The following is a 22142-nucleotide window of genomic DNA, read 5'->3' as shown; positions in this document are numbered from 1 at the left end:
GTTGTCTCATCACTTATTCATGCATCCTTCCCTGGTGATTCAGGCAGTAAAGAATCCACAGTGTAAGAGACCTGGGTTCAGTCCCTGGGTTGGGAAGATACCCTGGAGAAGAGAATAGCTACTCACTCCAGTATTCTTGCCTGGAGAATTCCATGGACAGAGGAGCCTGGCAGGCCTACAGTTCATAGGGTCACAAAGAGTTGGACACAACTGAGTGAATAAAGCTTTCATTAAATTATGTATTAAATAATTTTTGACCACCTACTATGTTCCAGGTATATCATGTCTTCCATATTTATTCTGAGGATTTAACTTGTAACTTTCCCAAATACTATTTTTGCATTTATCTGGGCATAGGAGAGAAAGACAAGACACATACGAGTGACTGTCACGGTGAGGGAGCTATTTAGAGAATTAGTGGAAGGCACATTAGATTGTCCCTGGGGGGAGGGGGCGGGCCGCCCTCTCTAATTCTGAGCAGCTGAGCCCAGCGAGCTTGCACATCAACCCCAGAGCCCAGAGTTAACTACTAGGATAAGGTCTAAAACCACTCTTTCTTCTATGTCTCTCCCAACATGCCCAGCCTCAGAGAGGGACCTTCACAACATCTTCCTCTCATCCTGTCCTCCATGGCTCATAAAACGTCTCTTTTCTCCTGCTCATTCCTCAGACTTCCTCATATACCATCATCTGTCACAGGGATGTTGACAGCTCAGAATAAACCTGCTTTAATTCTCTGGATTAGTTTCCTCTGGGTTTAAGAAAGAAAGGGGAAAAAAATGGGAGAAAATCGTCTCAGTCTCTCTTAAAGAGAGGTAAAGACCCAGAGACACAAAGAGACAGTGTCAAAGATCTTGGGGAAACTGGCTGGCCTGAAGAGGTCTCCCAGCTCAGGTTCACATAAGTGTCCGCATGTTAGACAGATGGCTCTCCTCGTGAATGGTGATTAAGTTTCACGCTCTGCACTGGCCATGAGTTAGAGGAACTGCCGCTGACAGCAGAATAGATGTCGGGGTCCGCCCCTGCAGAGGCCTGGGGTCCACACACCTCGGTCAGGCACCCCAACCTGGTTCTTCAAAGATGCCACTGGGAGTGGGTGGCCTGTTCTCAGTATCTCCCCAGCCTGACAGATCCAGGCTGTGTAGCCACAGTAAGGCTGCACAAGCTGCCAGAACTTCAAACCTTTTCACTTTGGCCTGAAATGGATTATTAACAGGCTGGCTGAGTTTGTCATTGCCAAGTAACTAGAAACCTGACTTGGCAACAGGGGCCTCTTTGATTAATACCAAACAGGCAGTCAGTGAATCATTCCATTAAATAGAGCTAATTTGGTGGATAGGTGAAAATCTCTCAAAGATAGGGCGGGACAATAAAAGGAGAGCTTAGTGGGGAGAGAAAGGGAAATATGCTTTCAGGATTTTATCGAGAGAGCATTTCAGCTTTCCTGAATTCAGGCCATAAAAAGCACCCTCAGGAGATCCCTTCGGGCAAAACACGAGGCCCTTCCTAAGGGGGAAAGAGTGAAGTTAATGGCCTGAACTACCACCCTCCAGCCTGCTTTAAAAGGTCAGACTGTGGCTTCATCAAGCAAGCCCGGGCTGGCTTCCAATCACGCTGCTGAAAGAACGAAATTCTGCTTTTTCAAGACAAAAGAAGAGGATGAAGAAGGGAATATTGTCAGCGGGGAATTTAACTCCTGGCAGGCCACGAAGTGTTAAATCCCCTGCTGGATTCTCTGCCTTGTGTTTGTTTAATGCGTCTTGCTGATGAGGCCATCAGGAGCACGAGGAGAAACAGCAGGCAGTTCCCAGCTCTTGCTGAGGTGGAGCGAGCCTTTCCACCACGAGATGGCAGCACCAGCCTGCATTTGAAGCAAGGGCTGTGCCTGAGGGCTGCAACCTGCACCCCCCACCCCCACCGCCACCCCCAAGAGGTTCTTATTCTCTGAATTTGAACCAATCGCATTACATCTTCTGTCTCCAGAAGGACAGAAATAGGTTTCATTCCTTCCCTCTAAATGATTTTGTTTCCTTTTGTTCAAGCTCTGCTCAAAAGAGAGAGCCCTATTTCGAGGTTTGACCTGCTTGAGACTTCTATTAAGTGGGCCAAATGATTATACCCCAAAGACAAACATGTTCTCTGAAAGGCCCTCTCCGTGTTGTCAGGAGCAATGCTAGTGCTATGTGAACCCGCCAACAGGCCACCAGGGAGCCGTCATCTTCCCCCAGGGAGGTTTTAGCCATCTCTCCAAACCCAATTGTTTGTTTATGGAACAGGAATCACCTGCTGTTACCTTCCTCTCAGGGCTAGTTGGCATATTTTAAACGGTGATGAATTTGCCCTTTGAATTCAAGTTTCTATGACTAGACTTTCCATTGCCTTTTCTTTTTTTTCTTTTCAAGTAATAGCATCACTTATTGAAGATACATAGCCTCAAATGTGTATTAGCTCTCTGTTCAATAAATAAGCAATATTACTGTTTTCATGGTCTCCTTCCATTCTGATTCCGTCGCTTGTAACAGCAGCCCCCAAAACACAGAAGAATCCTCAGACATAGCTCCCTCTAACTTCCAGAACGTTGTGTGTGCAGCTAGCTGCACTCTGCGGAAAGCACTCCTGCCCCCTCTTCACTTGGCTAACGTCACTGCCTTCTCTAGCTCTCAATCTAACTGTCACTTCCTTTGCTAGGTATGTCAGCTGTCAAGGCCAAGTCCAGATGAGATGGCCTTCGTATGACCCTTGTAACAGCCTGAACTTTCATCATTTCAGTCCTTCTAACATTGTGGAATAACCTCAGGTTGATGAAGCAGTGGTCTATCTTCCTTCCCTCCTTGAAGAATAAAAGCTCAACAGAGGCATTTCCACCTGGCTTAGCTTACCCGATAGCCCATAGCCTGAAGGTGCTTAATCAGTAGTTGTTGAATTAAAGAAAAAAAAACTGTAGAATTAAAACCATACTAAAATTTGTGAACTTACTTTTATAATCTGAAGAAATATTTTACTTTGGTAACCTATCTGCAGCCCTTGTGCTTATTCTCTTGCCTCCTAATGTTTTTATTCTTTTGCGTAATTTTCGGTACACACGCAGTGTCATGCAAAGCCTAATTTGCCTCTAATTACAAGCTCTAGAAGAATCTGCTGTGACCTTTAGCCTGCTGCAGTGAATTAAGATCACTTGTGTTCTGCTGCTTGTTTTGAAAGATCCAGTCTCCTTTCCCCTTGAGTGGGCTTCCCTGGTGGCTCAGACAGTAAAGCGTCTGCCTGCAATTCCAGAGACCTGGGTTCAATCCCTAGGTCAGGAAGTTCCCCTGGAGAAGGAAATGGCAACCCACTCCAGTATTCATGCCTGGAAAATCCCGTGGACCGAGGAGCCTGGTGGGCTACAGTCCATGGGGTTGCAAAGAGTCGGACATGAATGAGCAACTTCTCTCTTCCCCTTGAAGTCTGCCTAGCCATGGCGTCATCTGACCTTGCTGGTTTGAAACTTCAGGCAGAGTTGTCAGGCTATTTGAAAAGCAGTAGACTTTTAAAATTCATAATAATAAGGAGCCAGCTCCCAATTTTGAGAGTTAAAGAAGTCTCAGTATATGTATTTGTTTACTCTGTTTTGCCAGCATGGAGGGATCTACCATTTGCCTTCCTGAAATGACTGGCTTGAAGAAGAACTGCAAGGAACGCTTGTATCTACATGAAGCTCGGAGCACTGGGCTCCGGGCCCTGCGGGTGGCCATGTGGTGGATCACCTCGACCTGGATCCTGAGGATGTGGAAGCTATGCTGGAAACTCACCAAGGGCTTTGCTTCATCTGATAGGATACATGGGAGACAAGGAGGTGAATGGGGCTGTGAGACTCAAGGATACAGATACTGTCTACAAGATTCAGTTTGGCAGAGAGCGTGCTGATGTGGAATGGAGGAGTCTTGGTTGTGTTTGGGGCTTTAATTCATGGTGTTTGTGAGCTTCACGCTTCAGCTGCCTGGTGAGTGACTGATGAACCAAAGGCTGTTTTTTTTTCATTGTTTGTTGTTTTCTTATTGGAACTTTAAGCTACTTGCTGGTCTGAGGTAGTGAATACCCCCTTGTCTGAAAGAATACAGCATGGTGCTACCCACAGTCTTCTATTGGGTTTGAGTTGCCTCGCAATTTCAAAGGTAGTGGGGTTGTCATGGCACCCCCAGGAATAGGAGACCAGTCTCCTTGTTTTTGGATGCAAATTCGTCTTGAGAGAGCATGGAACCAGGAAGAAAAAAGATCATTTTGCTAGTTCTTGTTATTACAAGGTGTTGTGGTTTTCAGTTTAAAAATAGGGAGAATTCTAAGGCATTTGAGAATCAGTGTGGTGTGATGGAAATGGTTGAACCATGAAACAGAGGCCTAGGTATGAATATTTCTCTGCTAACTTTGTGAGTCCTTGGGCAAAGCATTTACAGTTTCAGTTTCCTTATCGGTAGAACAGATAATTATGTCTAGTTTAGAAGATAATGGTAGGATTTTAAAAATAATGTATATCCATGCTGCAAATGGATGAACCTTGGAAATACCATGTTCAGTTCAAAAAGTCGGTCAACAAAAAGGTCATGTTTTGCTTGTTTTTGCTGACGTGATATGTCCAGAGCCAGCAAATCACAGAGGCAGAAAGTAAACTAAGGTTGCCAGGGGCTGAGATGTTGGGGAGAATGGAAAGTGACTGCTAAAGGGTATGAGGTTTCTTTTTAAGGTAATGGAAATGTTCTAAAACTAGACAGTGTGGAAAGTTGTACAGTTCTGTGAATATACTAAAAATCATTTAATGGTACACTGTTAAAAGGTGAATACTATGGTATGTGAATTATATTTTAATAAAACTGTTTCAAAAACTCTGCCACATTAGGAAAAAACATAAGTCAAGTATTTTGTATGTGGCGCATAGTAGTAGCTGTTCATAAATGTCTAGTTCCCTTTTTTCATTTTTTCTTATTTTTCTATTAAGGAATAATTAACAGATTATGTTCTAGTAGTTTCAGGTGTGCAACATAACGATTCAGTGTTTACATTATGAACTGATCACCACAAGTCTAGTTAATATCCATCACCTTATAGTTACAATATTTTTTATGATAATTCGATACTCTTTCAGCAAGTTTCAAATATGCAGTATAGTATTATTAACCATGCTGTGCATTACCTCGCCATGACATATTTATTTTATAAGTGTGTACCTCTGAAAGTGTGTAAGTGTGTATCTTTTGACCCCCTTCACCCATTTCACCCACCCTTGCCCTGACAACCACCAATCTGTTCTTTGTATCTATGAACTTGTTGTTTCCTTTTTTTCTTTCTTATGGGTTTTTGTTTGTGTGTGTGGGTGTTTGGACCCCACATATAAGTGAGATAATACGGTATTTGTTAACTCTGTCTGCCTTCTTTCACTTAGCATAATGCCCCCAAGGTCCATTCATGTTTCCTTTTTATGGCATTTCATTGTCTAGGCAGGTAGGTTAAATAGATTGATAGCACATTTTCTTTATCCATTCATTGGACATTTACGTTGTTTCCGTATCTTGGCTATGGTAAATAGTGCTGCAATGAACACAGCGACGCATGTGTGCTCTCAAATTAGTGGGTTTTTTCTTCAGTTAAATCTTAGAAGTAGAATTGATGGATCATACGGTAGTTTTGTTTTTCATTTTCTTTTTTTTTTTTTTTTTAGGAACCTATGTACTGTTTTCCATAGCGGCTGACCAATTTATATTCCCATTAATGGTATATGAGAATTCCCTTTTCTCCATATCCTCACCAACACTTGTTATTTGTTGTCTTTTAGATAATAGCTGTTATAACAGATGTGAGATGGTGTCTCATTATGGTTTTGATTTGCATTTCCTGGATAACTAGTGATGTTGAGCATCTATATGTCTTCTTTAGAAATATGTCTACTTGGCTCTTTCTAAATAAAATTGTTTTTTTTTTTAATTGAGTTGTGTGAGTGCTTATATATTTTCAATGTATCAGATATGATTTGCAAAATTTTCTCCCATTTAGTAGGCTATCTTTTCATTTTGCTGATGGCTTTCTTTGTTGTGCAGAAGCTTTTTAACATAGTCCCACTTGGTTATTTTTGGTTTCAGCTTCTTCAAAAAGTCAGCACCAAGACCTATATCAAGAACCTATGTTTTCTTTTAGGGATTCTATGGTTTCGGGTCTTCTGTTTATGTCTTTACTCCATTTTGAGTTAATATTTGTGTATGGTGTAAGATAGGAATCCAGTTTCATTCTTTTCTTGTGGCTGTTCAGTTTTCCCAACACCGTTTACTGAGAAGACTGCCCTTTCTCCATTGTGTATCCTTGGCTCCTTTATCATGAATTAACTGCCCATATATGTGTGTACTTATTTCTAGGCTCTCTATTCTGTCCCAATTATCTATGTTTCTGTTTTATGCCAATGCTATCCTGTTTTTATTACCATAGCTTTGGAATATAGCTTGAAATAAGAAAGCTTAATGCCTCCAGCTTTGTTCTTCTTTCTCAAAATAGCTTTGGCTATTTGGGGTCTTTTTTGATGATTCCATACACATTTTAGGATTGTTTGTTCTGTTTCTGTGAAAAACACCATTGGTATTTTTGATAGGAATTGCATTGAATTAGTAGATTGCTTTGGATAGTATGACATTTTAATCATATTAATTCTTCTAATATGAGCACAGAATATCTTTCCATTTACTTACATTTTCTTCAGTTTCTTACATTAATGTCTTTTACACATTAGTATATGGGTCTTTTACCTCCTTGGTTAAATTTATTCCTAGGTATTTTATTCTTTGTGATATGACTGTAGATTACATTCAATCAAAGGGAGATGTTTTCTTAGTTTCCCTTTCTGATAGTTCATTATTACTGTATAAAAATGCAGACAACTTAATACATTGATTTTTTTAAATTCTGCAACTCTACTGAATTCATGGATTAGTTTTAATGGTTTTTTGATGGATTTTCAGGGTATTCTGTAATATTTTGTCATATGTGAATAATGACATTTTTACCTTTTCTAATTCTGAGCCCTTTTGTTTCTTTTTATTGCCTAATTGTTCTGGCTAGAACTTCCAATACCAAAGTGGCAACAATAAAGGGGCAAGAGTGAGCATCATTATCTTGTTCCTAAGAGGAAAAGCTTGCAGGTTTTTTACTGTTGAGTATGATGTTAGCTGTGCAATTGCGATATATGACTTTTATTATGTTGAGATATATCCCCACTATGCCCACTTTTTGCATGTTTTTATCATAAGTGGATGGTGAAGAACTTAACTTTTTCAAAAAACCTAACTGAATCCATTCTGTTATTTTCAACAGCTCTCACTTGACTTTCAATGTATTGTTTTAACTGAGTGGGGGGATTACAATTAGAAAACAGAATTGTGAAAAGTCTAACTCATGGGAATGCGTCACAATATCATCTGCATTATATTTTTCTATAGTGTAAAAAATGTCTGAATAACCTAGCTTACAGGATCAAGTAAATTCCCTGCTCAGCAGTTGATGGATTCTAAAATTTGGCCCTATCTTTACCTCCACCATTATCACCCAGTTGGTACTTTTTCTATCAGGTAACTCTCTCATTTTGCCGGACATATGCCAGTCTCCTCTCACTTTTGTGACTTGTTCTGACGACTCCATTTGGGATGACTTCCCTGCTGTCTCTCTATTCATGCAGTTCCCACTTAGCGTCACAATTGTGCTTAGGTCCTGTCTCTGCCAAGAAGCTTCTCCTCAGTACTGAAGCCCACAGTGATCCCTCATCTCTGAAAGCCTACACCTGAAGGTCTGTATCCAGAGACTGTGACTTCTGAAATCAAAATCTCAGCTAGATTAAAATGGATTACGCTTGGATCCCAGAAAAGCCTGCATGCTAACTGGAAGTATAAACTGTTAATTCTGCAATTATTTCCTGCCATAAGCATATTCTCCCCAACCAAAACAATAAGCTACACATAGAAAGCTTTGTGTTATATGTTTTTGATATCCAGAAAGCATGTTATTTGAGTCTCAGCATACAAATCCGTATGTTGATTTGTATGGAGCAAGCCACTCTATTCAATCTGTACATTGACTGATTCATACAAAAAAAAAAAAAAACTATCATTTTTTTAGCCTATTCCAAATCTTGGCAGTCTTATCACAAGAACAGAGCTGGACCTAAGAATCTGAGAGGTCCCAGGCCTCTTCCTGGTTCCAGGAGGACTTTGGGCTAGCACTTTAACAGGAGTTCAGTGTCTCCCAGAGGGCAACACTCAAAGCATCTTAAAAGCAAGGGATTGAACAACAGCGGACTGACCAGAGGACACCTGAGATGCCTTTCCCCATCACTGCCCCACCTCCCAGATACAGATGTGTGAGAGTCTGCGGCACCCTTTCTTGTTTAGGCAGTGGCCGAATAACCCTACCTATTAGTGGGATGGTCACTCCATTCTACTCCATTTTCTGAGCACTCAGTCAAAGAAAGAGTAAAGTATTCTGGCCACGTTTCTAGAGAGCTCACACATTAAAAACCTTAAGGTTTTCTGTAGTTCCCAAAGCAAAACCAAAAAAGCTGAAAGATGACTGGTATGATTAATACATTTATCAGCACTAGGACATTGTTATTTTATTGCTGGTAACAGAGTGACATCATTTTTCATAAAGACACCATAATTGTCTTTGAATGTCATAAAAGGTGAAATTCATTCTCATGGAAATTGAAGAGAACATTGCAAAGGCTTCCGTCAAAGGGGAACTAAATGATTTAGATGATAAAATATACTGGCTTTAAATTTCTGTCTGTAAACCAGGAGTGAAACCACAGAGAATTAAGCTTGAGATGAAGATTGTAATAACCTGGAATTAGTTTGGGCATCCCTCTAATCTCATTTTTTCATGGACTACAGCTATTCATTGGGAAATCTGTTTTCTTTTGCTGGCCAATATTTCAGCTGTCTACTTTCCAAATGAAAATACTAGAAGGGGGACGAGATGAAGATACTAACTTAAATATATCTTATTGGAGATGGCAAAAGCACCTCACTTCTCACTAAAGCACACAAAACTCAAGATATAAAGCAACTTATATGCATAAGACCTTTGCTCAAAATATTTATCTTCTTGTCTGCTAAGTGGTCAGAATATCTTAAGGACAAATCCTAGAACCATCGCATACAAATTCATTTTTCAACAGGCTGAGATGATGAAAGTTGGACAAATATTTAGGAATTCCTTGCTATTATATGTCAAACTTCCTTCCTTTTCCACCCCCACCTCAATATGAACCCACTGGAAATTCCTTCTGCTGCCAAGAGCCTTAGAAAACCTTTACATTATTAATTTTTCCATGGATTTGTCGTGTTTTGGAAGCCTCACAAGAAGCTGAGTGCAGAGTTTGAGGGCAATAAAACAGTCAGAACAAATGGCAAGCCTTTCAGTTTGGCACTGCAGAATGGAGCGTGCATCTGTGAATTCTCCTCCATGCGGCTGGAAGGCTGGAAACGTCTCAAATTTGGCCCTTGGTTTATGTTACTCAGGCAAATGGTCTTTCAGGTATTCTATGGGGGGAAGCCCTTTAAAAGAAAGGCAACATTTGAGGGGAAGGATGGAGGAAGGGACAGTTAGGGAGTTTGGGATCAACATGTACACACTGCTGTATTTAAAACGGATAACCAACAAGGACCTGCTGTATAGCTCAGAGAATTCTGCTCAATGTTATGTGGCAGCCTGGACAGGAGGAGAGTTTGAGGGAGAATGGATACCTGTATATGTGTGGCTGGGTCCCTTCACTGCTCCCCTGAAACTAGCACAACATTGTTAACCAACTGTATTCCAATACAAAGCAGCTTTTGAAAAGATTTAAAGAAAATAAAGGCAACATCATGGGCCAGTGATTCTCCATTTCCAAGTGCATAGATAGGTTGCTAAATGTATTTTCTGATTCATTAGGTCTGTGTGTAGAGCCTAAGACTCTGCATTCCTAGCAAACTCCCAGATGATGCTCCTGGTGCAGGTTCATGGACCACACTTTGAAATGAAAGGGGTTAGCAAAACATAGGGTTGACTCACCCTACGGGCTGCCCTGTGGCTCAAGGGTAAAAAACCCACCTGCCAATGTAAGAGACATGGGTTCAATCCCTGTGTTGGGAAGATTCCCTGGAGAAGGAAATGGCAACACACTCCAGTATTCTTGCCTGAGAAATCTTATGGACAGAGGAGCCTAGTGGGCTACAGTCCATGGGTCACAAAAAGGAGTCGGACGAAATTTAGTGACTAAACAACTCACCCTATACCAGGCTTAGTTTCCAGCAATTTAATCAATGCTTACGTTTGACTTAAAATAAATTTGAAATTAGTCCAACTCACAATGTTTGTGAAAATAAAATCCATTCGATTTCCATTTGAGGCCAGTATTTACTGAGGAATAAAATAGGTTATCAATGAACCCAGGGAATGAGCTAGGTGTAAAACAAAGAATTCCTTGGTCTTTTACTTAAGCATTTTTCATTCTCACTTTGCAACTGTATATTTTGCTTCCTTCTTAAAAGTAGCTAATGCCAATTTTATCTTGCCTTTTTATTAACAAGCTTATCTTCACCAAGAACGAATCAGTCCCAGAAATGTCACTGCAGCTCATGTGCATCAGGCACAAGGATTAGATAGGGGAGAGCTTGGCATGGGCTGTTTTCTTTTGCTCACCCGAAAGGAATCTCATGCTCAGTTCCAAGCCAGATGTCGTTTGGGGTGATATTATATAGAAATTCCAGTAATTAAACTCACTAAACTATGACCAGCTGGTATTAACCCTCTTGTTAGGTCACAAATTGCTTCCTTCTCTTTTGTATGAAAATATATCTAAGAGCTCCTCGGTGTTCTGAATTAGTTACAAGTTCTCAGAAAAATGACCTCCAAAGGCATGAGTTTGGCATGCCGTAGTGATCAGAGAGGGGGTGTGTGTGGGTGTGGGTGTGGGTGTGGGTGTGTGTGTGTGTGTCTGTCTGTCTGTCTGTCTGTCTGTGTGTCTGTCTGTCTGTCTGTGTGTCTGTCTGTCGGTCTGTCTGTCGGTCTGTCTGGTCGGTCTGTCTGTCTGTCTGTCTGGTCGGTCTGTCTGTCTGTCTGTCTGGTCGGTCTGTCTGTCTGTCTGTCTGTCTGTCTGCGGAACGCACATACCAGACTAAATGTGTCAAGGCAAAACTTGTAAAGCCTGAATTTCAGATGTTGGTGCAGAAATGTTAGCATCAGAACCCAAAGAGAGCATCTTTCTTGGGGGCTGGGGGGAGGGGTGGGGCACACATAAGAAAGTAGGTTACCAAAGACATGGTAAAGCCCAGAAAAGGTCAAAACAAATCCAAAATCCATTAAAAACTGGCATTGGAGACCATTTGGCCTTGTATCCCAGACAACACTTAAAAAGTGAAGGTATTTATTAAGCACTGTGTCATATGCCTCCTAGTCATTCAAGTATAGTAGCGCCAAAAGCAGCATAGACCGATGTGCTCATTCAGCTAATATGTACGGATGGCTGCCTTCCACTAGGCATATAGCCACTGCCATCAGGGGACCTCTGGATAAGGGTATTGTTTAAGGTCTCAACAATGTCTTCTCCTGATCTCAGCAACTGGAGCTCAAGGAAGGTGTGAGTTTAGGATAGCTGTGTCACATGTCTGTATAAGGTTTGGGGCACACGTTATTGTGGCCATACATGTCTGGATTCAAGAGTGAAATAGGACTTGAACTCCATAAAATGTGCAGAGTAGAAGAAAAGAAGTAGTAAAACTGATAAATATTTGCCCATTGGGATAGTTTTATCTATTAAGAAAAGACAAAAATAAAAATGCTTATGACAAAACATATACGTAACAAGTCAAATAACATAATGTATGTGTGTGTGTGTGTGTGTGTGTGTGTGTGTGCCCAGTCATGTTCAACTCTTTGCAACCACATGGACTGGAGCCCACCAGGCTCCTCTGTCTATGGGATTTTCCAGGCAAGAATACTGGAGTGGCTTGTCATTTCTTGTTCCAGGGGATCTTCCCAACCCAAGGATTAAACTCACGTCTCCTGCATCTCCTGAACTGGCAGGCAGATGCTTTACTAGTGTGCCACCTAGGAACCCATAAATAAAGTTATATATATATATATATATATACAACATAAATTATGTATAGATATAACTAAACACTGTGCTGTTGACTAGAAAACAAGTGTGTGCTCAGAAAGGATAAGCAAGTAAAACGATGGCAGGAAATACGTCTTTCTCACTCTTCTACCCCGACATCCAGCACAGAGACTGGTACATAACAGGTTTACAAGATTGTCTGAATAATTAACATATAGATCTTCATTTATTCACTGAGTTAGGTCAGAGGTGAGATGCTCCATGCTTATTTCTGGTTCACTCCCCCAATTCCTCCCCCACCCCCACCTGGGGGCTTCTAGCGTCTCTGTCTACTGTTTTAGCAGCCACTGGTTTCCATTCATCAGTGGCAGCTTCAAATACTCTACAACCACACCACACTGGAAGTTCCTGAAAGCCAAGAATGATTTCTGATGCTTCCTCAGTGATCCCTTTAAACCACAAGAGCCAAATGCTGATGGGATGGTTGCAGTGACTGAATAATCTGCTATCTTTTAGTTTAATATCATTTGATTCACTATACAGTGCAAACTGGGACTTCCCTGGTAGCTCAGCAGTAAAGAATCTGCCTGCAATGCAGGACACTCAGGAGACACAGGTTAGCTCCCTGTGTCAGGAATATCCCTTGGAGGCGGAATTGGCAACCCACCCCAGTATTCTTACCTAGAAAATCTCTTGGACAGAGGAGGCTGGAGGGCTATAGACAATGGGGTCACAAAGAGTCAGACACAACTGAGCTACTGAACACACACACAGGAAAATTGTTGAAAAATACAGAGAATGCAGAAAGAAAATAATTCTGGACAAAGTACCTAAAGATTGGCAAGGGGGTCAACCATCATTCTCAAACATGATTGACCGAATACCTTCATCTCTTTGGTGTGCAGTCTTACTACACCTGTTACAAATGTAATACACTTTTTTTTAATATTTCCGGATTTTTTTCAACAGTTTTGTCCAGCATTGCTTATGGTAGCAAAAGTCCTGAAAGTAAACTAAACTGTGCATTAGTGTAACAGTGATTCAATAATTTCCGGTATGTTCATCTAGTAAAAGCTGAAGCAATCAAGAAAAGGAAGGAAACAAGCTCCAAGACACACTGTTAAACCGAAATCAGAGTGCAGAGCAGTAGACATCCTTGGTGGTTCCAAAGAAATGTGTGCAGTACATAACTAACTATAAGTGCACAGAAGCTGTTTTAAAAGATGCACAATAAGCTGGAAAGAATAATTGCCTCTTGTAAGGGAAACTTGGAGTGAAAAAGACAGCCTTAAATTACCCTGTGGAATTTTTGTATTGTTTATATAGTTGCTGTTGTTGTTACCATGTATCCACATTGATCTTTAAGATCAATTTTATAAAATTACTGCTTAGGAAAATAGAACAGCTTAAGGGTATTTCGATATCACAGTTGATGCTGCTAAGTCACTTCAGTCGTGCCCGACTCTGTGCGGCCCCATAGATGGCAGCCCACCAGGCTCCCCCGTCCCTGGGATTCTCCAGGCAAGAACACTGGAGTGGGTTGCCATTTCCTTCTCCAATGCAGGAAAGTGAAAGTGAAGTCACTCAGTCGTGTCCGACTCTGTGCGACCCCATGGACTGCAGCCCACCAGGATCTTCCATCCATGGGGTTTTCCAGGCAAGAGTACTGGAGTGGGGTGCCATTGCCTTCTCCGTGGATACCACGGTATCAGTGCCAAATTGGGCTACAAACACTCCAGCAGCACTTCAATCACCGTTTCCTAGCATTTTGCCTCACGATGGCAGTCTAGTTCTTCCATTTTTTCTTTCTCCAGCAAAAATTTAATTTGGTTTCCTCTGAGTGTTCTCCGGCTTCACCTGCAACTTCGGAGTCCACAGTGAATTGAATTATTAAGGAGCTCCTTTCCCAGAAAGAAGACTTTGCGTTTATTACATTTAACTCACCCCATCTTTTCCTCGTCTAACTTTCTTTCTCTTTTAAATTCTCACAACACAATCTGGCTTCCCCCACCACGGCATGTACAGTGGAGTTTTCCCCTTAACAGCTTGATGGGGTGGTCAGCTTCTAGAATCTTGCCTTAGCTGAGGAATACTGTCTAGATGCCCATCTTAGATGTATGTGCCTTGTTTTCTTATTATTCTCAGTGGTGTTTTTCTTTTATTCCCTTCTAAGCCCAATTTCTCTGGTTCCACATATTCTTCTTTACCCACAATGGTATTTTTTCCCTCAATAAAATATTTTCTTCCAACAACATACTGTGGGAAGATCCACAGAGTTGGGCTTCCCAGGTGGCACTAGTGATAAAGAACGCCCCTGCCAATGCAGGAGATGCAAGAGAGCCGGGTTGGATCCTGGGCTGGGAAGATTCCCTGGAGGAGAGTACACCAGCCCACTCCAGTATTCTTGCCTGGCGAATCCCATGGACAGAGGACCCTGGAGGGGCTACAGTCCACAGGGTCGCGAAGAGTCAGACACGACTGAAGAGACAGCACGCACGCATCCATAGGGCCACTGGGCTTCTCTAGGTTAAGTGGGGGTGGCAATGCTGACCCACATGCACGCCTTTTCTTCCTGCTGCTCTCTTACCCCTGACTCTCCACTCTCCTCACCCCGACCCTACATGCAATTTTGCAATGTCATCCAGGGTGCCTGAGGGTGCACAGTCAACTTCGAAAACCTCTGTCTAGAACAAGGAAGGGCAGCTGTAAGGGAAATGTAAGTCACTGTTGTCCCTGTTGTCAGAAAGAAGGCGGAGTTACTCTGGTGAGATAGGAGACATGGAGCTCCAGGACCCAGGTCTTCTGGCCTGAGCTACAGAGAATGCCTCAAAGCATTTTGTGCACCAGCCTTCTAGCACAAACACAACACAAACCTTTAAAGGGCAGCTGAACAGATTTCTGCTTTCCAAAAATCTGTATTTTTTAAGAGAAAATAAAAGGATTTTAATTTTTTATGACTCCAAGAAAATATGTTATCAGAAAAATTAGACCTTTAAAGCCTGTTTTTCTGATTTTAAAAACACATTTTTAAAAAATGATGTACTAGAAAACTCTGGTGGTTGTTTTTTTCCTAGAAGGCTGTTACTTTCAACCAGCACTGCCTCTCTAATTCCAGGCAGGGTTCTCTCCCTTCACCAGACAGCCAATTTCTGAGGCAAAAGATTCAGCAGAGAGCTCCAAAGCCTGAGGAGCTTCCCAGGTGGCACTAGTGGTAAAGAACCCACCTGCCGATGTGAGTGGATGTAAGAGAGGCGGGTTCGATCCCTGGGTCAGGAAGATCCCCTAGAGGAGGGCATGGAAGCCCACTCTGGGATTCTTGCCTAGAGAATCCCAAGGACAGAGAAGCCTGGCTGGCTATAGTCCATAGGGTCTAAAAGAGTAGGATACAACTGAAGAGACTTAGCACACGTGTATGCCAAGGCTTTAGAGCCCAGGTGGGCTCCCATCCCAGCCTGGCCATGAATGTGGGCATGCTGCTTGGCCACAGTGAGCCTTACTAAACAAAGTTAGTGTTTGTAAGTAGTGTGATGTCGTAGTTAACAGCAAGGAGTCCAAAGCCAGATGGTCACAAATCCCAGCTCTGACAACTTCTAGAAACATTACGTTAACCACGCCATGTAGAGTAGGGCAAATACTAGTACTTACCTCACAGAATTGTTATACAGATTCAATGAGTTATTTTCATAAAAGCACTTAAGTGCCTTAGAAGTACCTGTTAAATATCAATGCATAGTAACATTATATTGTAATATTTAAGTAATAACTAGAAGCAGAAGAAGAACTAAGAAGTGCAGTGGATGAGGACTGGCTTTGAGGTGTATTAGAAGTGAATGGTAAAGGCTTCCCTGGTAGCTCAGCTGGTAAAGAATCCGCCTGCAGTGCAGGAGACCCAGATCCAATTCCTAGGTTGGGAAGTTCCCCTGAAGAAGGGATAGGCTACCCACTCCTGTATTCTTGGGCTTCTCTGGTGGAGACAGTAAAGAATCAGCCTGCAATGTGAGAGACCTGGGTTCAATCCCTGGGTTGAAAAGAAGATCCCCTGGAGGAGGGCATGGCAACCCATGCCAGTATTCTTGCCTGGAGAATCTCCATGGACAGAGGGCTATAGTCCATAGGGTCACAAAGAGTCAGACACAACTGAGCGACTAAGAACAGCACAGAAGTGGATGCTATTCATCATAAGTCCTTCTGTCTGCTATGATGTGATTTTTTTATTATCATTAATGTACCTTCATTACTTTGATATTTTTAAATACTTAAAACACAGTATTAGATATGAAATAATGGTCAAGTTAGTTAATCTCAGTGAATTTGTTTCTTCTCATAAAATTAGAATAATAACCCCATTCATTGTTTCTTCTCTTCCTATCTCTTTATTTTGAGAAGGAAATATTGTTGTTGTTGTTGTTTTTTAATAAATAGGACAACTAGCTATGTGACCTTGAAAAGACCATCTTTCCGTATTTCCATCAGGACTGCACTAGATCTGGGAAGTTCTTTTCAGCTGTGACACCAAGGCATGATATTTTGTTACCTTTTTTATCTTTGAAAAATACAAATGTATTATTTTAGTGTGCTAGGATTAGCTGGTGAAGGCTGGTCCCCCTGGGCTAACATCAAGGTGATGGCAGCCCTGTGCTGCTCCTTGGAGCTCTAGGGGAGAATTTGTTACTTGCCTTTTCCAGTTTCTAGAGGCTACCTCCTTCTTTGCTTTTGTCTTACTAGGTCTTCAAAACCAGTATTAGCTGGTCAAGTCCTCACAGCATAACCTTCTAACCTCCTTTTCTACTGTTTTTTTTTTTTCTTTAATCCCCTTTCATTTTATTCCTTTCAACTGAGGTCATATTCATATAATGCAAAATTAACCATTTTTAATTGAAGTGTAGTTGATTTACAGTGTTTCAGGTGTACAGCAAAATAATTTAATATAGATATTCTTGTTCAGGTCCTTTTCCATTATAGTTATTAAAAGATACTAAATATAGTTCACTGTGCTATACAATAGGTCCTTGTTGTTTAGCCATTTTATATATACTAATATGTATCTGTTAATCCCAAATTCCTAATTATCCTTGCCCCGCCCAGTTTTTCTTTTTTTGCTGAAGTATAGTTGATTTGCAATGCTCTATTAATTTCTTATATATAGCAGAGTGACTCAGTTATATTTTTTTCTTATTCTTTTCCATTATAATTTGTTACAGGATATTGAATATAGTTCTCTGTACTATACATAGTAGGACCTTGTTTATCCAGCCTATGTATAATAGTTTGTCTCTCCTAACCCCAAACTTCCAATTTTCCCTCCCCTACCTGCCCCCTTGACAACCACTAAAATTAACCATTTTAAAGTGAACAATTCAGTGCATTTTTGTGCATTCACAATGTTGTACAATCTCCACTTTTGTCTAGTTCCAAAACATTTTATCTCAAAAGGAAATTCCATGCTTATTAAGCAGTTGCTCCCCATTTTCTGCTCTCTCTACGCTCTGCAACAATCAATCTGGTTTTGATTTCAGTGGATTTACCAATTCTGATACTTCATATAAATGGAACCATGTAATATCTAACCTTTTGTTTCTGGCTTCTTTCACTTATTATTTTTGAGCTTCATCCTATATTACCATGTACAAGCACTATTATTCCTTTACATGGTTGAATAATATTTCACTGAGTGAATATACCACAGTTTGTTTATCCATCCTTCCATGGATAGACATTTGGACTATTTCCACCTTTTACCTATTGTGAATAATGCTGTTATGAATATACTTATACATGTTTTTGAGTACCTGCTTTCAGTTCTTTTGGATAGCTACCAAGGAGTAGAATTGTTGGGTCACAGAGTAATTCAGTGTTTAATTTTTTAAAGAACCACCTATTTTGTACAACCATTGGGCCAAGTTACCCTTAATTTCAATACATCTCCAGGGAGCTACACTCCCTCTCTCTAATGTGACCCCAATACCTCCCGTGATTGCAAGGGTTCCTCTGACATTTATTAAAGTAGGAAACCCTCTTAATGAATGTTCTACATGTGGAAAGCTGCCATAGACTCCTAGGAGACTGGAAAGCCCTTCTAAAAGGCTGTAGACCTTTGGACACTTTGATGAAACTTCCCTGTGCTGTCACAGACACATGTTCAAAATATGGTAGATGCTTTGTAAATGTGAGAAGCCGTGCAAGGTCAAATGAGTCAGCTGACTTTTAGAAGTTGAAAAGGAAAACAACTACAATTTCACAATCTTCATAAAATATTTCTTTATATCAAATCTTTTGTTTGCTTGGCAAAAGCATGTTAACTGCCTGCTATGGTGCTTAGCACTGATTAAATAACATGATCCATGTTATCAGAGAACTCATGAGCTAGCAAAGGAAACAGATGGTAAACAAATAATCATGTTAGAATCTGACAAGTGCTAAGAACAAGACTGGACAGAGTGTGGTGGGGGTGCAGTAGATGAAGGAGTTTATCATACCTAAGAAGCTGAAACGCTGACTCACTAAGACCCTGACGCTGGGAAAGATTGAGGGCAGGAGGAGAAGGGGATGACAGAGGATGAGATGGTTGAATGGCTTCACCGACTCAATGGACATGAATTTGAGCAAACTCACATAGATACAGAAGGACAAAAAAGCCTGGTAAGTTGCAGTCCATGGGGTCTCAAAGAGTCAGACATGACTTAGTGACTGAACAACAACGACAAAGCTGAAAAAAGGCTCGACAGGAAAAGATACTGTCAGCTGGATCATAAAGCACGGTAGAAATGTGGTCCTCAGAGAGAGATGCTATGATCGAAGGCTTGGGAGTACCCAACCGCAAGACACAGTTAAGTGAATCTCTACATAATTCAAGAATATCTAGGAATAATAGGGTTTCTGAATGTGGGAATGAGAAGGTAAAATTGGAAAGTAAATATTGTCTCTTTTTAGCAGCCAGAAATGAATTGACCCTAACAGCCTGAGACTCATCCCTTGGAGAGCAGCCCCCTCCTGACATTCAGAGTCCTCCAGGGTATCACTCACCCATGCTGGCTAAGCATTGCCATTAGGCATATGTGGCAATGTATGATTTACTTCTGGGGGTGCCATTTAAAAGATTTCAAGACCTCAGAATGGCATTTCTCTAAATTTCTAAATGCATTTGTCAAAATCCTAGAAAGCTCTGCTGTATAAGCATATAAGCCTTACAATAAAACAGCCTTCAGTTCAGTTTAGTTCAGTTGCTCAGTCATGTCTGACTCTTTCTGACCCCATGAATCGCAGCACGCCAGGCCTCCCTGTCCATCACCAACTCCCTGAGTTCACTCAGACTCACATCCATCGAGTCAGTGATGCCATCCAGCCATCTCATCCTCTGTCATCCCCTTCTCCTCCTGCCTTCAATCCCTCCCAGCATCAGAGTCTTTTCCAATGAGTCAACTCTTCGCATGACGTGGCCAGAGTACTGGAGTTTCAGCTTTAGCATCATTCCTTCCAAGGAAATCCCAGGGCTGATCTTCAGAATGGACTGGTTGGATCTCCTTGCAGTCCAAGGGACTCTCAAGAGTCTTCTCCAACACCACAGTTCAAAAGCAGCAATTCTTCAGCACTCAGCTTTTTTCACAGTCCAACTCTCACATCCATACATGACCACTGGAAAAACCATAGCCTTGACTAGACGGACCTTTGTTGGCAAAGTAATGTCTCTGCTTTTCAAAATGCTATCTAGGTTGGTCATAACCTTTCTTCCAAGGAGTAAGCATCTTTTAATTTCATGGCTGCAATCACCATCTGCAGTGATTTTGGAGCCCAAAAAAATAAAGTCTGACAGTGTTTCCACTGTTTCCCCATCTATTTGCCAGGAAGTGATGGGACCAGATGCCATGATCTTAGTTTTCTGAATGTTGAGCTTTAAGCCAACTTTTTCACTCTCCTCTTTCACTTTCATCAAGAGGCTTTTTAGTTCCTCTTCAATTTCTGCTATAAGGGTGGTATCATCTGCATATCTGAGTTATTGATATTTCTCCTGGCAATTCTGATTCCAGCTGTGTTTCTTCCAGTCCAGCATTTCTCATGATGTACTCTACATAGAAGTTAAATAAGCTGGGTGACAATATACAGCCTTGAGGTACTCCTTTTCCTATTTGGAACCAGTCTGTTGTTCCATGTCCAGTTCTAACTGTTGCCTCCTGACCTGCATACAGATTTCTCAAGAGGCAGGTCAGGTGGTCTGGTATTCCCATTTCTTTCAGAATTTTCCACAGTTTACTGTGATCCACACAGTCAAAGGCTTTGGCATAGTCAATAAAGCAGAAATAGATGTTTTTCTGGAACTCTCTTGCTTTTTCCATGATCCAGCAGATGTTGTCAATTTGATCTCTGGTTCCTCTGCCTTTTCTAAAACCAGCTTGAACATCTGGAAGTTCACGGTTCACGTATTGTTGAAGCCTGGCATGGAGAATTTTGAGCATTACTTTACTAGCGTGTGAGATGAGTGCAATTGTGCGGTAGTTTGAGCATTCTTTGGCACTGCCTTTCTTTGGGATTGGAATGCAAAAAAAGCAAAATGGCTGTCTGGGGAGGCCTTACAAATAGCTGTGAAAAGAAGAGAAGTGAAAAGCAAAGGAGAAAAGGAAAGATATAAGCATCTGAATTCAGTGTTCCAAAGAATAGCAAGAAGAGATAAGAAAGCCTTCCTCAGCGATCAATGCAAAGAAATAGAGGAAAACAAGAGAATGGGAAAGACTAGAGATCACTTCAAGAAAATTAGAGATACCAAGAGAACATTTCATGCAAAGATGGGCTCGATAAAGGACAGAAATGGTATGGACCTAACAGAAGCAGAAGATATTAAGAAGAGGTGGCAAGAATACACAGAAGAACTGTACAAAAAAGAGCTTCATGACCCAGATAATCACAATGGTGTGATCACTCACCTAGAGCAGACATCCTGGAATGTGAAGTCAAGTGGGCCTTAGAAAGCATCACTACGAACAAAGCTAGTGGAGGTGATGGAATTCCAGTTGAGCTATTTCAAATCCTGAAAGATGATGCTGTGAAATTTGGAAAACAGCCTTAAGTGACTGCTTTTATCCCTCTAAGCATCAGTTTTATTATAAAATGGGCCTTATGAAGATACCTGCCTTGTAAAGCTGTAAGAGGATTAAATGACGAAAATGAATGAATTAGTTCTAATCTGGTGACTCTGGTAAGGAACCTGCCTGCCAGTGCAGGAGATACAGAGACGCAGTTTGCAACCCTGGGTTAGGAAGATCCCCTGAGGAGGCCACGCAACGCACTCCAGTCTTCTTGCTTGGAAGACTGCGTGGACAGAGGAGCCTGGAGGGTTATTGTCCATGGGATCACAAAGAGTCGGGATAACTGAGCACATGCACACGCACACACACTCACATAGCAAAGCACTTATAAATGTGGCTTAATATTATTCTTAATGAGAAGCTCTAGGAATTCAAACTGATTTGGTATCTCAGGAAACTATATATACTTCATCTCTGTTTTAGGAAACATTTGGATCAAGGGGTCAACTCTAGTGATGAAATCTTTATCACCAATATCATGAAAAGACCTAGACTTTTTGTTAGTTGGCTGGAAAGGAAAAAAAAATCTGATTTCTGGTTCTTTGTAGCATCCTAAACAGATTGCTTCTCTTGGGAATTTCCTAAGACCTGGTCTCAACAGAGACAGCCCTCATCTCTGCAATGACAGCCCCCTCTACTTCTTGAAAATGTCCCTGGAAAAAAAGGTCAAGAGTGACTAAGGGAGAGAACTCAAGGTTTGAATAACAATAGTCTCCTGTCAGCTAACAGAATTTCACATATATTTCATGAGTGCTTGCTATTCAAATCCTTGCAACTTGGAGAAGTTTTCCATTCTGGGCTACCTAAAGAACTCAGCAAAAGCTAAACCTACCTTGACGAAGCTCTTTCCCGAGGTGAAATTACATTTAGAAATATGGAGATTATTCCGACACAGTTTAAAGACTTTTCTCTGTAATCTGTCACATTTAACAACTGTGTCCAGGCAGATGTTTACA

The sequence above is a fragment of the Oryx dammah genome, unplaced genomic scaffold, assembly GCF_014754425.2.
Source record: "Oryx dammah isolate SB20612 unplaced genomic scaffold, SCBI_Odam_1.1 HiC_scaffold_11164, whole genome shotgun sequence".
Classification (NCBI taxonomy): Eukaryota; Metazoa; Chordata; class Mammalia; order Artiodactyla; family Bovidae; genus Oryx; species Oryx dammah.
Note: the sequence above shows the minus strand (reverse complement) of the source record.